This window comes from Erpetoichthys calabaricus, chromosome 12, assembly GCF_900747795.2.
Source record: "Erpetoichthys calabaricus chromosome 12, fErpCal1.3, whole genome shotgun sequence".
NCBI lineage: Eukaryota > Metazoa > Chordata > Cladistia > Polypteriformes > Polypteridae > Erpetoichthys > Erpetoichthys calabaricus.
In genome coordinates, this window is record NC_041405.2 from 5,548,134 (window position 1) to 5,562,957 (window position 14,824).

Sequence of the window (14,824 nt, forward strand, 5' to 3'; positions counted from 1 at the left end):
GAAAGGCAGGAATGTGGCAGGACTGGGAGAAACCAGGGTGTGGAGGAGAGGAGTTAGGCAGCCGGGAGGAGAGTCCCTCAAAAGAGCATGACTGAAGTGGGTCACTCCCACCGAGCGTTTCTTGGGGAGTGCGGAGTGACCTGCATAAGGCTGAGGAGTGGCAGTGGGAGCAGAAGGAGCAGAGGCTTGGCGCTGTGCCGTGCTGGAAGCCATGGACAGTAGGGACCCAAGCCTGTGAAGGAAGGTTGGATGTGCCTGGCAGTTGGGCATCTCCTCTTCTGTAAGATCCTAAGCAGAGGATACATCTGTTTTAGAAGTGGCACGAAGATCGTGAGTTTTTAAGAGACTGTGTCCTGCCTAGGGATTTTAACCTCAATTTTAATGAAATTATTTGTATGGATATTTTAACTTCCACATTTACACAGTTTTTATGTACTTATTGAAGAGTAATTTGATGCCCTGCCTAATTTATTTGAATACAATTTGATTTTTGATGGACTTTAATAAAAATGACTTTTTGCACTTACCCCTTGCTGCATGTGTGTGTCCTCATTTTCCCAGCTCATCTCAGTTATGACTATCAACAGTTGTGGGTCGAAGAGGCTCTCAGAACACAATAGGGTGCATGGAGGCAACCCAAACCATCAGAGTTCAATTATTCATTAGTCCACACTACCTTGTGCAAAATTAGATATCATGTTTTCAAAGGGGAATACACATATATTGTTAGATGCCCAAAGTTTTGGAAAATGAGTGCAGAAAGGTTAAAAGCAGAGAGTGTTTGGCACTGCTCCCTGTGTACTTGTAAAATACAAGCAGAAATATTTTAAAGATGTAATAATAATAATAATAATAATAATAATAATACATTTTATTTATATAGCGCCTTTCCCATGCTCAAGGCACTTCACAGAGTTTAAGAAAGAACGGCAGGGTATACAGTATTGTACAAACCAGATAAATAAATAAAGAAGATTATGACAGTGAATTCAGAGAAAGAAAAGCCTAACAGACAACATAATTGATGGTCTCACACACACACACACACACACACACACAGGTTACATGAACATCTTGACATGGAGGTAAACTGAGAGAAGGGTAATAAAGTCAAGTTGAGCTAAAAGCCAAACTGAACAGATGAGTTTTGAGTTGTTTTTTAAAAAATTCATGGAGTCAGCTGACCTGATTAATTTCGGTAGGTCATTCCAGAGTCTGGGCGCTATACAGCTGAAGGCCCTGCTGTCACCCATGGAGTGTAGATTAGTGTGAGGCACAACAATATGGCCAGAATCAGAGGACCTTAGTGGGCGGGCAGGCACATAGTGATGGAGAAGGTCACTGATGTAGTTTGGCGTGAGGTTATTTAAAGCTTTGTAGGTTATTAGTAGGATTTTATATTCAATTCTGTAAGACACAGGGAGCCAGTGGAGACGGAGCAGGATGGTGTGATGTGCTTGCTGCTGCTTGCAGAAGAGTTTTGAATAAGCTGGAGCTGTGATATAAGATTAGAAGGGGCACCTGCCAGTAGGGAATTACAATAATCGATGCGGGATGTGATAAAAGCAGTGACGAGTTACTCAGCGTTAGAAAAGGAGAGGAAGGAGCGAACACGGGATATGTGATGGTGGTGAAAGTAAGAAAGTTTCTTAATGTGATTTATGTGGGTGGAATATGAAAGGGAGGAATCAAAAATGACACCAAGATTTTTTACAGTAGAGGCAGGTCTGATGAGATCACCGCCAAGATGGACTGGGAAGGAGCTCATTTTATTAAGTTGCACATTAGTCCCAATTTGCAGGAGTTCAGTTTTGTTGCAGTTTAATTTTAAAGAGTTCTGCTCCATCCAGGTTTTAACTTTCACTTAGGCAGGTTGTGAGGTGAGAAAGTTCTGATGAAGTTCCACTTTTAACATTGTAGAGAAAAGTCAAGCAAAATGACCACTGTTATTTGCTAACTAAAAAGATTACAATATGCAAGCTTTCGAGGCAACTCAGGCCCCTTCTTCAGGTAAAATGTAAACATCTGCATAAAAATGATAACCTAGTCCAAAACTACGGATATTATGGCCAAGGGGAAGCATGTAAATACAGAGGGCCGAGGACAGAGCCCTGAGGACCGTTTGCACCAGTAATACATAAGAAATCAAGAGACTGCAAATTGTTTAAACATCAGTGACATATTGCTTACAGAATAAATGAAATGAAATGTTGCTATTGTAACACAGATCCATCTTGCAAAGTATGCTGTAAAAACACACAATCTGAACATGGCAAGGCTTTCTTTTCTGATTCTTTATTACAGTTCAATCTAACCCTTCAAAATCATTTAAAATAAGTTTCACGGAAATTGCCCGATTTCCCCCACCTCGCACCATCCCCAATGCTGGAAAAAATACTTCTCAATTTCAAGGAATTAAACACCATTTCCACATTATAAAAAATCCTATTAGAGTCCCTACCCTTCAAAGATCCAAGAGGACATTGGGAAGAAGATCTCTTAATTAATATAGCAGAAGAGGAGTGGAAGGTAGCAAAGCAGAGAATTCACTCGAGCTCCATATGCGCAAAGCATAGAATTATTCAACTAAAAATTATATATCAAGCCCATCTGTCTCGCTTAAAACTGTCCAAAATGTTTCCAGGGCAGGATCCAACCTGCGAGCGCTGCAACCAAGCTCCTGCCTCACTGGGTCACATGTTTTGGGCCTGCAACCAACTAACATCATTTTGGACGAAAATTTGTAAGTGCCTCTCAGACAGCCTTGGGGTCACAATCCCTCCTAACCCATTAACAGCTGTGTTCGGTGTTCTACCAGATGGACTTGATGTGGAGAAGGACAAGCAAACGGTGATTGCATTCACTACACTTTTGGCACGCAGACTTATTCTGTTAAATTGTATATATATATATATATATATATATATATATATATATATATATATATTATGCAATGGTGTGTTGAAATGTTTTCTTTTTATAGTTTGTAAATAAACTTTCATAAATTAAAGAGCCACCATTTCATTAGCACGGTGGTGTTGAGTTCATCTCTGTAGTTTCATCGATAATCACTCTACTACTGTCCTGCATTTCTATTATGTTGAGTTACAACCCCAGCTGGCACCGATATTCAATGAAACTTACTCATAATACACAGCACACCATTACATGCTCATAGAAAAATAAAGTTTAATACACTAATGCAAATGTTTTTAGTCATACAAAGTCTGCATAAAGGTCTATACTGTACATTTTTTATAAGTACCACTTCTGTTTTAAATTCCAGTAAATAACTAATATTGTTAATGTTAGTCAGTCAGTCATTATCCAACCCGCTATATCCAAACACAGACTCACGGGGGTCTGCTGGAGCCAATCCCAGCGTGCAAGGCAGGAACAAACCCTGGGCAGGGTGCCAGCCCACCACAGGGCACACACACCAAGCACAATTTAGAATCGCCAATCCACCTAACCTGCATGTCTTTGGACTGTGGGAGGAAACCGGAGTGCCCGGAGGAAACCCACGCAGACACGGGGAGAACATGCAAACTCCACGCAGGGAGGACCCAGTAAGTGAACCCAGGTCTCCTAACTGCGAGGCAGCAGCGCTACCCACTGCACCACCGTGCCATCCTGTTAATGTTTATCCACTAGTAAATACACACCTGAAGTCATGCTAACAAAGATTAAAAAAAAAATAAAGATATGGCCAGTTGACGACAGAGAAGAGGAAAATAAAAACTCCAGACATTGTTATTTCTAGAGAAAATAAACCTCTGGGGGGTCCATGGTCAATTGTAACAGACATAGTCAGACACCTTCACAGTTTTGATGACCGAGGTCAGCTGGCCGTCCACCCCCTCCTGGACATGCAGATATTTCCTTCCACGCATTTGTATTTGTTGTAAACAAAGTAATCTGTAATAATAGTAGTAGCACTTCAGGAGTGTTGTTCATGGAACTGTTCCTGTGTAAGATTTCCAACAACTCTGACGGCTCACTGCATTGGCAGGAGTAGCATCTTAGTCAAAACAGCAGTGGTAACAAGGACTCTGAGAAAAGAAACAAAATAGAAACAGCTAACAACAGTAAATTAATGCCACATACATAAAGATGATACAAGAAATTCAACTAATAAACAAATATTATCAGAGGTGGTACGTACAGCACAGCAGCACTTATTCCTCTAGTAGCAGCAGCAGCACCTGTCTGCCAGTCTGGCTTAAGTCTGTTCTGGTTTTTCACTTGCTCTGGACGTCAGTGACACAATTGAGCCACCAGGTGGCACTGTCATTACATCTCACTGCAGTAAAAGGTAAAAGAAAAAAAAAGAAAGGTACTCCAGGGTCAAAAGATTTGGTTCCAAAGTCGCCTTCCTGACAAAGTGGAATTTATGTTGTCAAGATTGGACCAAGGGTGTGGAATTATATAAACAACAAGCATACATACATTAAGCTTCATATATGCAGCATATTAGATCATTTATACTCACCTGTACAGGAAAAAATGTTCTTTTTGTCTTTTCTGTCACATCCCAGAGTAACAATCTTGATGCTCAGCCACCGTTCCTAACACTTTCAGAATTCTGTAAACATAAGGGTTACACGTATTAAATGTCAGTTCACTTTTCCAGTACTTTTGCACTGTAGTTACAAGGTGCTCATCTGTTGATTTGCATCACTCTAATGGTGTAAGATTAGGGGGTTTGATTTATGGTTATAGAGAGTGCTGTTATGTGTTTCTCTCCATCTCCAGATATGGTGTGACTGGGTTGATCAACAGTGAACTTACACCATTTGTTTTTTTTAGCTTGTTCAGTTTCTATGTGATCATGAAACAGAGGGACACGCTGTGAGTCTGTCTGACTGCTACTTATGCAACCTTTAATTTTTGAAATGTGTTACCTTTATGTATGTATGCATGCTGTGATTGACTCTAATCACTGGAGTAGCACAACTACCACAGCACACAGAAAAGGTTACCCACAATGCACAGTGTTTCCTATGGTTCAGTCAGTCCTTCTTCACTTCACATTCTTGCCTCAAACAAACTGCTTCAGGGTTTTTTTGGTACTGTGCCACAGCCATCATTTCTAAAGGATCTTGATCCAATTGTTTTAATCTGCACTAGAGGGAGATTAGCACATTCATATCGACCTGAATAAACTGGACTACGGGGAAAATCACTCCAGAGTTGAATCAACTGCTCCAAGCAAACTAGGGGTGAAAACTTCTTTATAGTTATAGAAAGCAATGCCACATGGACTTCTGAGAACCTCCCACCTGTTGAACCCCATGCATACTGGAGCACCCCAACTGCCGACCTGCTCAATCCTGTGAACTCTGAATTGCTGCCCTCCATAACCTTCCACCCACCAAAGGTTTCCATGCTCCATGAGAGCAGTTGAGCTAACAGAGGGGAAGACAGCGAGAGTGAGGCAGAGGGCCTTGACTGCTACAACAACTTTCACCCTGCCAATACTCACGCTGGTCTCCAAGCCGAGTCTAATGTGGACTGTAAGATAAATGACTATTGAATTAATGTTAAAGGTAAAATTATTATTTGTGCCATTATGGTTTTTAAGTGGCGCTTTAATTGGAACTACCTTTCTACAGTGCATTTCCCATTTTTGAGCTTGGTCTTTTGTGGAGCTAAAGCTCCCTGTTGGACACACTAACCTCCCATAATTCAATTGGCATATGAAATGCACTGTATGGCCAAAACTTTGTGAACACACGACCATCGCGCCTATACGAGCTTGTTGGACATTCCATTTGAAAGCCATAGGCATTAAAATGGAGGCGGCACTCCCTTTGCAGCTATAACAGCCTCCACTCTTCCTTCCACAAGACTTTGGGGTCTGTCTGTGAGAATTTGTGGCTCTTCAGCCAAAGGAGCATTTGTGAGGTCAGGTACTGTGAATTGTTCCAGTTCATCCCCAAGGCTTTCAGTAGGTTTGAGGTCAGGGCTCTGTGCAGGCCATTTGAGTTCCATGTTTTTAGGGACCTGGCTTTGTTTACAGGGGGCACAGTCATGATGGAACACTAAAGCACTTTCCTCAAACTGTTGCCACCAAGTTGGAAGCACAGAATTGACTAAAACAGGGGTCCTCAGTCACAGTCCTGGAGGGCCGCAATGGCTGCAGGTGTTCCTTCCAACTAGTTTGCTAATTGGAAGACAATCCTTACTGATAATAAAACTTGATGTGTGACTGTTTGGCTTTAGTGCTTTCATTCATCCAAGAGAAATATGAATTGCACCCTTCTCTGAGAACATCATCCATATTTGTGGACCAGAACAGATTTAAACTTAACGGCCCCTCCAGTTCCCCTCTCATTTATTTCTAAACATTTTTTAACACAAAATATGCACAGGTTTAATAGGAAACACATTAGCTGGAGAGCTGCTGGTTTATTGGTTATCAGCATTTCATTATTAACTAATGTCTGGTTAAGAAAACAGAAAACAATGAAAACTTAAAGCAGCTGCTAAAAATTAAAATTGACAATTAAGGGTTCTAAAGTGTAACAGAAAAGATAACTGAAAATAATCCCAAAAAACATATTACTTTAGTAGTAAATAAATGGGTTCTAATTAAAAAATTGGTTGAAGTGAAAACCTGCAGCCTCTGCGGACCGCCAGGACAGTAATTGAGGACCTCTGATCTACAATGTAACTAAAATTTGTCTGTGATGAATGAAAATGCTGTGAACATGGCATAAAGTTAAATACCAAGTTTCATTATCAACAAGAACTGATTTCTAATTAGGAAACTGGCTGGAATGAATACCTGTAGCCACTGTGGCCCTCCAGGACCGTGACTGAGGACCCCTGGCTTACAATGTCTTTGTATGTGGTAGCACTGACAGTACCTTTAACTGGAACTAGTACTTCAGAGCAGTACGGCAGCTGTTATAGCCACTCCACCACCTTGGCCTCATCCTGCCATTATCCCTCCTCGACCAAATTTTACCTTAGGCATTATGTAGTCTAGAAGGTAGCGTTCTCCTAGCATCCACCAAACCCAGAAGTGTCTATCAGACTGCCAGATAGTGAAGCATGATTCATCACTCCAGAGAACGCTTGCACTGCTCCACAGTTCAATGATGTCATGCTTTATACAACGCCAGGCAACACTTGGCATTGTGCATAGTGATCTTGAGCTTGTGAGCAGCTGCTCAGACATGGAAACTTACTTTATGAAGCTCTGAACCCACAGGCCCAGTGCTGATGTTGCTTCTAGAGGCAGTTTAGAAATCTGATTATCTGTATCTCGTTATCTTGTTATCCAAAATGTTTCCAGGGCAAGATTCAACCTGTGAACGTTGCCATCGAGCTCCAGCCTCACTCGGTCACATGTTTTGGGCCTGCACCAAATTGACATCTTTCTGGGCCAAAACCTTTGCATGCCTATCAGTCAGCCTTGGGGTCCCACTCTCTCCTAACCCATTAACAGATGTGTTTGGTGGGCTCACAGAGGGGCTTAAAGTGGAGAAGGACAAACAAACTGTAATTGCCTTTATTTCACTATTGGCAGGTAGACTTATCTTGCTCAGGTGGAGCAATCCTAACTCTCCTCTAAGTCAGTGGGTGACCGATGTTCTATACTACTTGAAATTGGAAGAAATTAAATTCTCACTTAGAGGATGTGTCCAAAACTTTTTTTAAAATATGGCAGGATCTAATCAATAACATTTTAGAATAAGCTTCCATTTCAGGGAATAGGATACCCTTGCTTTCTTGCTCCTTTTATGGAGTAGCTTTGGTCGCTGGCTCTTTTCTCTTTCTCTTGTTTAGTTTTTTTTTTGTTTTGATTTGTTAAGTTTGACTCAAATGTGTGGAATGTTATCTGGTTCTAATTAAAATCAATATATATATATATATATATTTTGTGATGGACGACCGGCTACAGACTCCAGTTGCCACCCCCAGGCCGCTAGGAGGAGCCCTCTGGACAGCATGATGGTGCCCCAAGTTCCAGCAGGGCCTCATGGACTTTGTAGTTTATATACACAGCCCTGCTGGATACCTTGGGGGCCACCGGGAGTCGCTGTAGGGGGGCTAGTGGGCTCTTGTGTGCCCTATAACCCGGGAGTGCGTCAGCATCACGTGACCGGAAAGAATGACGTGCTCCCGGGATGAATAAAAGGACAGTTTACACTGACCCGGGAGGAAAACGGACTTGTGGGTTTGGCCAGGAACCACTTCCGGGTCAGGGGATATAAAAGGACTATGGGAAAGCCCAGACACTGAGCTGAGCTGGGAGGTAGGAGGGCAAAGTGTCTGGGTGAGGAGGATTTGGTTTGTTATAGAGAGAATAGTGGTTATATGAGTGTGGTGTGGAGAGTGCTATGTGCACAATATAATTATAAAATAAATAACATTTATACTTTCACCTGGTGTTTGGAGTGGTACCTGAGGGTTGAAGAGGTGGACAAAGCCTGTATCTGCTACAATATATATATATATATATATATATATATATATATATATATATATATATATATAGGGCAGCGTGGTGGCGCAGTGGGTAGTGCTGCTGCCTCGCATTTAGGAGACCTGGGTTCGCCTCCCTGCGTGGAGTTTGCATGTTCTCCCCATGTCTCCGTGGGTTTCCTCCCACAGTCCAAAGACATGCAGGTTAGGTGGACTGCCGATCCTAAATTGTCCCTAGTGTGTGCTTGGTGTGTGTGTGTGTGCGCCCTGCGGTGGACTGGCACCCTGCCCAGGGTTGGTTTCCTGTAGTTAGGATATAGCGGGTTGGATAATGGATGGATGGATAGATGGAAGTGGACATTGGCATTCACCTCTGATATGGTATCATGGTTACTTCTGCCACCTCACATGCCTGTATGTCTACAGATCTCATGCATGACATAACGTAAAAGTGTATACAGTGGGTATAGAAAAGAACCCCCCTTCAAAATATTCCCATTTTATTTGCTTTACAGCCTTAAATGAGAACACACAAGTGCCCACCATTTCCATTGCGGTTACTGGCTTCCTCCCACCTGTGATCAGTTGTAATGAGTGTGATTAATGAAGCTGTTCCTGGTCCATTCATTCCCTTGCTTGGTAGTACAACTGACAGCAAACAACTGACTAGGGGTGGTAGGCCAGTTTCAAAAGATCTCAGGGTTAGAGTTGTATATATATAAAAAGAACTCTGTTGTTAATGATGCCAAAGAGGGGAGGTCATTTTTATGTGTTTCAGCACTTGGCAGCGCCCTCTGTGAATTTGCGTGACTTACCACTACATGGCTGAGTTGTTGTAGCTCCTCGACGGTTCCACTTCACTATAACATCACTTCCAGTTGGCCAACGCAGATCTAGCAGAGCAGAAATGTCACATACTAACTTTTGGGCAAAGGTGGCATCTTGTAACAGTGGCACATTTAAAGTCAGTGACCTCTTCAGTGTAGGACTCAGTCAACTGCCAGACTGTGTGCTTGACTTTATGCACCTGTTAACAATAAAAAACCTGAACTCAATCATTTGGAGGAGCATCCACATACTTTTCGCTATATAGTGCATAATCTCAAACTGGAAAAAAAAGTTAAACTGCCTACTATTAGGGATGGCTCGATATATTTTAGAATCTGGCATAACTTCATTAGTGCTATTTTAAAAGGAGATTGATGGGTTTCTAGTAATCTGTCTTTAATTTAAAAGAGAATCCATTGAAGACTTTGCTTTTTTGTCATATACAGTAGCTCTATGGCTCAGGTAGAAGAAGAGGATTGACTGTTTAGTTTGAAGGAAATAGTTTTTGGAACATAGTAATTGAATTAATATATTGATTGAATGTTTGATCGAACTGTGTTTAACTGTTTTTGGTATGTTCTTTTAAGAAGCACAATAAGAGAGGACAGAGCTGACTATGCTTCCTTAGAAGGCTGGCGTCCTTCAACATCTGCAATAAGATGCAGACGGTTGTGGCGAACGCCCTCTTCTACATGGTGGTGTGCTGGGGAGGCAGCATAAAGAAAAGGGACACCTCACACCTGGACAAACTGGTGAGGAAGGCAGGCTGTATTGTAGGCACGGAGCTGGACAGTTTGACATCTGTGGCAGAGCGATGGGCGCTGAGCAGACTCCTGTCAATCATGGAGAATCCACTGAACAGGATCATCTCCAGACAGAGGAGCAGCTTCAGCGACAGACTGCTGTCACCGTCCTGCTCCACTGACAGACTGAGGAGATCGTTCCTCCATCACACTATGTGACTCTTCAATTCCACCCTGGGGGGGTAAACGTTAACATTATACAAAGTTATTGTCTGTTATACCTGCCTCACACTCTGCACCTTGCATTTTTTAACTTGCACTGCACTTTTATTGCTCTTTAATTAATATTGTTTTTATCAGTATGCTGCTGCTGCAGTATCTATCTATCTATCTATCTATCTATCTATCTATCTATCTATCTATCTATCTATCTATCTATCTATCTATCTATCTATCTATCTATCATAAAACAATAAGGTGTAGCTTAAAACAAAGGATTTTGATTTTTTAAATTATTATTTAGTCCTGTGTCTTACTTCTTGGCTGTCACAGCAGCTTGCAGCACCTTGTTTCATGCCAAAAAATGTGAAGTCAAGCAGGCATGTTATGGAAGCGTTGGCAAAACAGACAAGGGACACATCGTTTGGGGGTCTCTGGGCTTCTGACATTCTTGGCGTTTGTTTAAATGCCCTTCTGTTATTGTATGGTGTGTTCTGAATGTGCATTGCTTGACCTGCTTTTATCTTTGGAGAATATAACCTGAGTTTTGGCCTTCTATCTTATTACTGATCATTCTTGTGAGTGGCAGACATTTCAAATATTGTTTCCACGTACCTGATCTTTAGCATTCATCATCTGCTTATCATGGCTCCACTTTTCACATTTTCCCAAGTTGGTCATCTGGATCTGCCTCCTCATTTCCTTGTTGGATGTGCTCAGATGTCATCGCACTCTAGAATAATAATATATAAATTTTAAAAGATTTCTTTTTAAACTGAAGATTTTTATAAAAATTCAACATATGTTTGGGGTGCCAAAAATTCACAGAATTGGTTAATAGCATGGGAGTAAGGTGTAGTTATCAACTATGCCGTCAATTATGGCATGCCTACAGTCTTGTTAATCAGTCTGCCAATTGGCATTGTGCTTTGGTGATTGAAAGCATATTTCTGACATTTATTCTACAATTGTGCACATGACTCCTGCGATTTTTCCTGTACAAGCTGAGAAAAGCATGTCAAGTCATATCAAGCATCAAGACAACAATGACCACATTTGTGAACATAACAGACAGGTTAATAAAGAGTTTCCCCATAAACAGACTATTAATTAGCAGCATTAAGGCATCTATGAGAAAGCATCAGGAAAGAAAACATCCAGAACAGTGGTGCACCCCGAGAGCTGGCACCTTAACACACTGCATTGTCAGTCAAAAACTGAAGAGAAGAAGATTTGCTACTGCGTTAGACATCCAGGAAAAAAATCACAGGAGGCTCTAGAAATGATAACAAAGGGTGAATACAGAGAAATGTTTTCCATAATGGAAGAAGCACTGGAATAAGAGAATGAACCTTGATGAGAGTGTTTTACAGTGACTAAAAAGGAATTGCTGTAAGTTGCATAATATATATTTTTAACAATTCTGGGAATTTTTGTGTCCCCCCATATATAAAGCCATACTATGACAAACTACCAGGAAGGAAATAATATTTAGCTTAACAGTGTCAGCATGTCTACAGTCTTCAGTCATAAACCAGATAAAGAGAAACTCTGTATCTAAAGCCCATAAATACTTATCAATGTTGAACTAACAGTTTACACTTGCCACCATTTTCAAAGTTACTTAATCCAGTTCAAGGGTGTGGGGAGCCAATATCATTTTCGATTTGAACACAGCACAGAGGACACCTTCACTTTTTATCCAACACTGACATTTGCACTGCTTTGTACTGTTTTCTAAACACTAAATAAACAACATCTACAGTGCTACCTTTGTAAATTTCATAATGTATCGCCCTCATTTTAACTGCTTCTACTGTTTATTTGTTGGATTTTTAAAAAACCGAGAGTGTGCTCCCCTCGACATTCTCGTCTACTGAGAAAGTGGAAAAGGTCATCAGAACCAGTTCCAGTTGCGGAATATTTCTCAGATATCATATCTCTTTGTTTCTTATCATAACTAATTGATAATATCAATACACAATCATTTATCTCTATTTATAATCAAACTTTATATTAAAATAATATTTTTGCACTTAGGGAGGTCAAAAATGGTGGTGGAATTTTTCTCATGATTATATATGCATTACCTCGATTATGTGCAAAGTAAAAAGAGTTATAGTCACCTAAAAACATAGAAAAAGTGTTAGTATTATATATGTTACGGCCAAAACCCAAAATCGGCCAAAGTGGGAAGTGTCCGGCCAAATCGGGAAATGGCCAATGTCGCTGTAAATTGACCGGCCAATGTCCGATCTTTTCCTCAATTTTGGGATTTGGCCAGCCAGTTTGTGAAATGGCATGGGGCGATCGGCCAAAGTTGGAAGAAAAAAGGCATGAGCAGCGATTTGTTGTGCACTTAGTAGTGCAATTGCATCGAGTGTAGCCTTATGGCTCTTGTTCAGAAAGCGGACGCCACTTGGTTGTTTCACAATAATTAAGATTAGGTATATAAGTAGGTTTCAAATTTCTGTTATCACTTTAGCTCTAAAATAGTGACTTCACATCAGGGACCTATTTTATTGACCTTAAGGTTAGTGTTTGGGCGAGGGGAAGGCCGTCTCAAGTGGTGTCCGCTTTCTGAACAAGACCCGCCTTAAGCAGTTTCTCGTGCAGAATGGAAAACTCACTTCTGACTCTGTATCTGAAAATTTTTAAGAATCTTCATACCTTGAGCGGACAGTCTTACATCAGCACAACCGATTTTTGGCCTGGGAGTTCTCACCACTTCGCGAAATGGCCGGCCAAAGTAGCATATATGCTGGTAATTTCTAGTAATTCAGACTTGGGCCACACCTCACGGCCAAAATGCGACACGGCCGGCCAATTTGGGAACTGGCTTGGCCGTAACATATATACCAGTAATGGCGTACTGCTATAACGATAATGTGCAGTGAATACACTTGACTTGACCGTTCCTCTTTCTCTGTTCATTTATCATTCGTTTGCTCAGAGGTTGATGTGCCTGCCACTTCCTGATCAGCCCTTCATATCTCCACCCTAGTCGCCTGCTTCTTCTCTTCTTTCGTTGGCACCTTTTCACGTTCAAACTGATTAAGTCAGTGTTTGTGTTGCAAGTACTTACTACGTTTAGTATGTTTTTCTTAATTTTTCACTTAAGCTGGCACTTAAGTGTTCAATCTGCCTAAAGAATGATTTAAGATATGAAGAGGTAGGGGAAGTAACGGCGAAGGTGGTAGGGATGAGAACGGTACCCGTACACATGCGCCACACAGCCATCCTGCTGGCCACTACCGAGACTTGATTCTACAATAAAATAAAATAAAAATAAAAAGAAGAATAACCTTGGAGGTGAATCATCATTTAGAAAGCGGACAGTAGACGTCATGTAGTTCAAATGGTTTGTGAGCTACAGGTGATTTAAAATTCTGGACAGACAAATGGACAGCCATGGTAACGTATTATATATAAAGATGTGTTGCAATACATTGCTATAGGTAAATATACATTTAATTATGATAATGATAGCAGAAATAAAAAAAAATCATAAAATTAAATGTATTACCAGGAACACGACGGGGATGTAGCAGCTTATTGTTCCCATTACATCAATGTTTATATGTTATTGTTAAACTGATGATGTATAAATTACATTAAAATAAAATTAATAATAGTTGTTGAAAGAATATGCGTTAAATTGAATACTGTACAGTTTTTAATATCGTGTACTCATTTATATTTACATGATACAAAAAGTTTTGGATGGTTGTTTAAATAAAATACTACTTCCTGTTAAATATTTTTCTCAAATTTCATATTGGTTTACTTTTTATCATTATAAATATCTACACAAAATTTGAATCATCTACCTGTAATTAAAACCATAGTTTACTTGGATGTTTGTGAAAATATTCAGTTAAAGTACCAAAAGTTGACAGCGATTCCTCATTTTTTAATATAAAGCAGGTGTAGTTATCGTGTTAAGACACAGACTGACATCATTTCAAATTTTCATATTTTCAAACTCAGGAAGGTCTAAAACGTCAAGATTCATCAAAATCTCGAGGTCAAGTTTTTTCGCAATTCCTTTACTTTCTCTATACTGTGTATACGATAAAGTAAAAAGAAAACTATTCTCCATCCATTCATCCATTTATTTTCTTGACTCTTCTAATCAATATTAGGGTCACAGGGGTACTACCTGCAAGGTAGGTGGATGTGACTAAACTCACTCTCTCTCAGATGGAGCATATTTAATGTTGGCAGCACCAACTGCACATCTATGGAACGTGTGAGGAAAACCAAAGTACTAGGAGAGAAAATAACCCACAGAACCTGAGAAGACTTGCAATATCCACTTGACAAAGCCCAGGCTTGAATTTGAGCCCAGGACTCCAGAGCAGTAAGGCAGCTGTCATAGCCATTCTACCACCACAACTTTAAATTTAAAAAGCCAAAAAAAAGAAACAATGACAAATTGAAAATGAATTTGCTTCCATCCTCCAATGTGAAATATATAAACATTTTGAATTTTTTTAGCATGTTAAAAATCTTCAACTTCTTTATCCAGCTAGCAATGACTTTTAGCAAGATTTCTCAGGATGGTTCATGTCAGTCCTTCATAATGATTTAAAACA

At 40.4% G+C, this 14,824-nt stretch overlaps 1 long non-coding RNA gene across 1 annotated transcript; it reads right to left on the bottom strand.

Moving 5' to 3' along the window:
• Window positions 1-3,245: 3,245 nt before the first annotated feature.
• On the bottom strand, window positions 3,246-10,985 carry LOC114644852 (uncharacterized). The gene is made up of 5 exons (XR_003715058.2): window positions 10,842-10,985; window positions 9,252-9,463; window positions 4,493-4,585; window positions 4,166-4,303; window positions 3,246-4,052 (listed from the first exon to the last, which is right to left on the bottom strand). It is a non-coding gene; the product is annotated as an uncharacterized LOC114644852 (long non-coding RNA).
• Window positions 10,986-14,824: the final 3,839 nt, after the last annotated feature.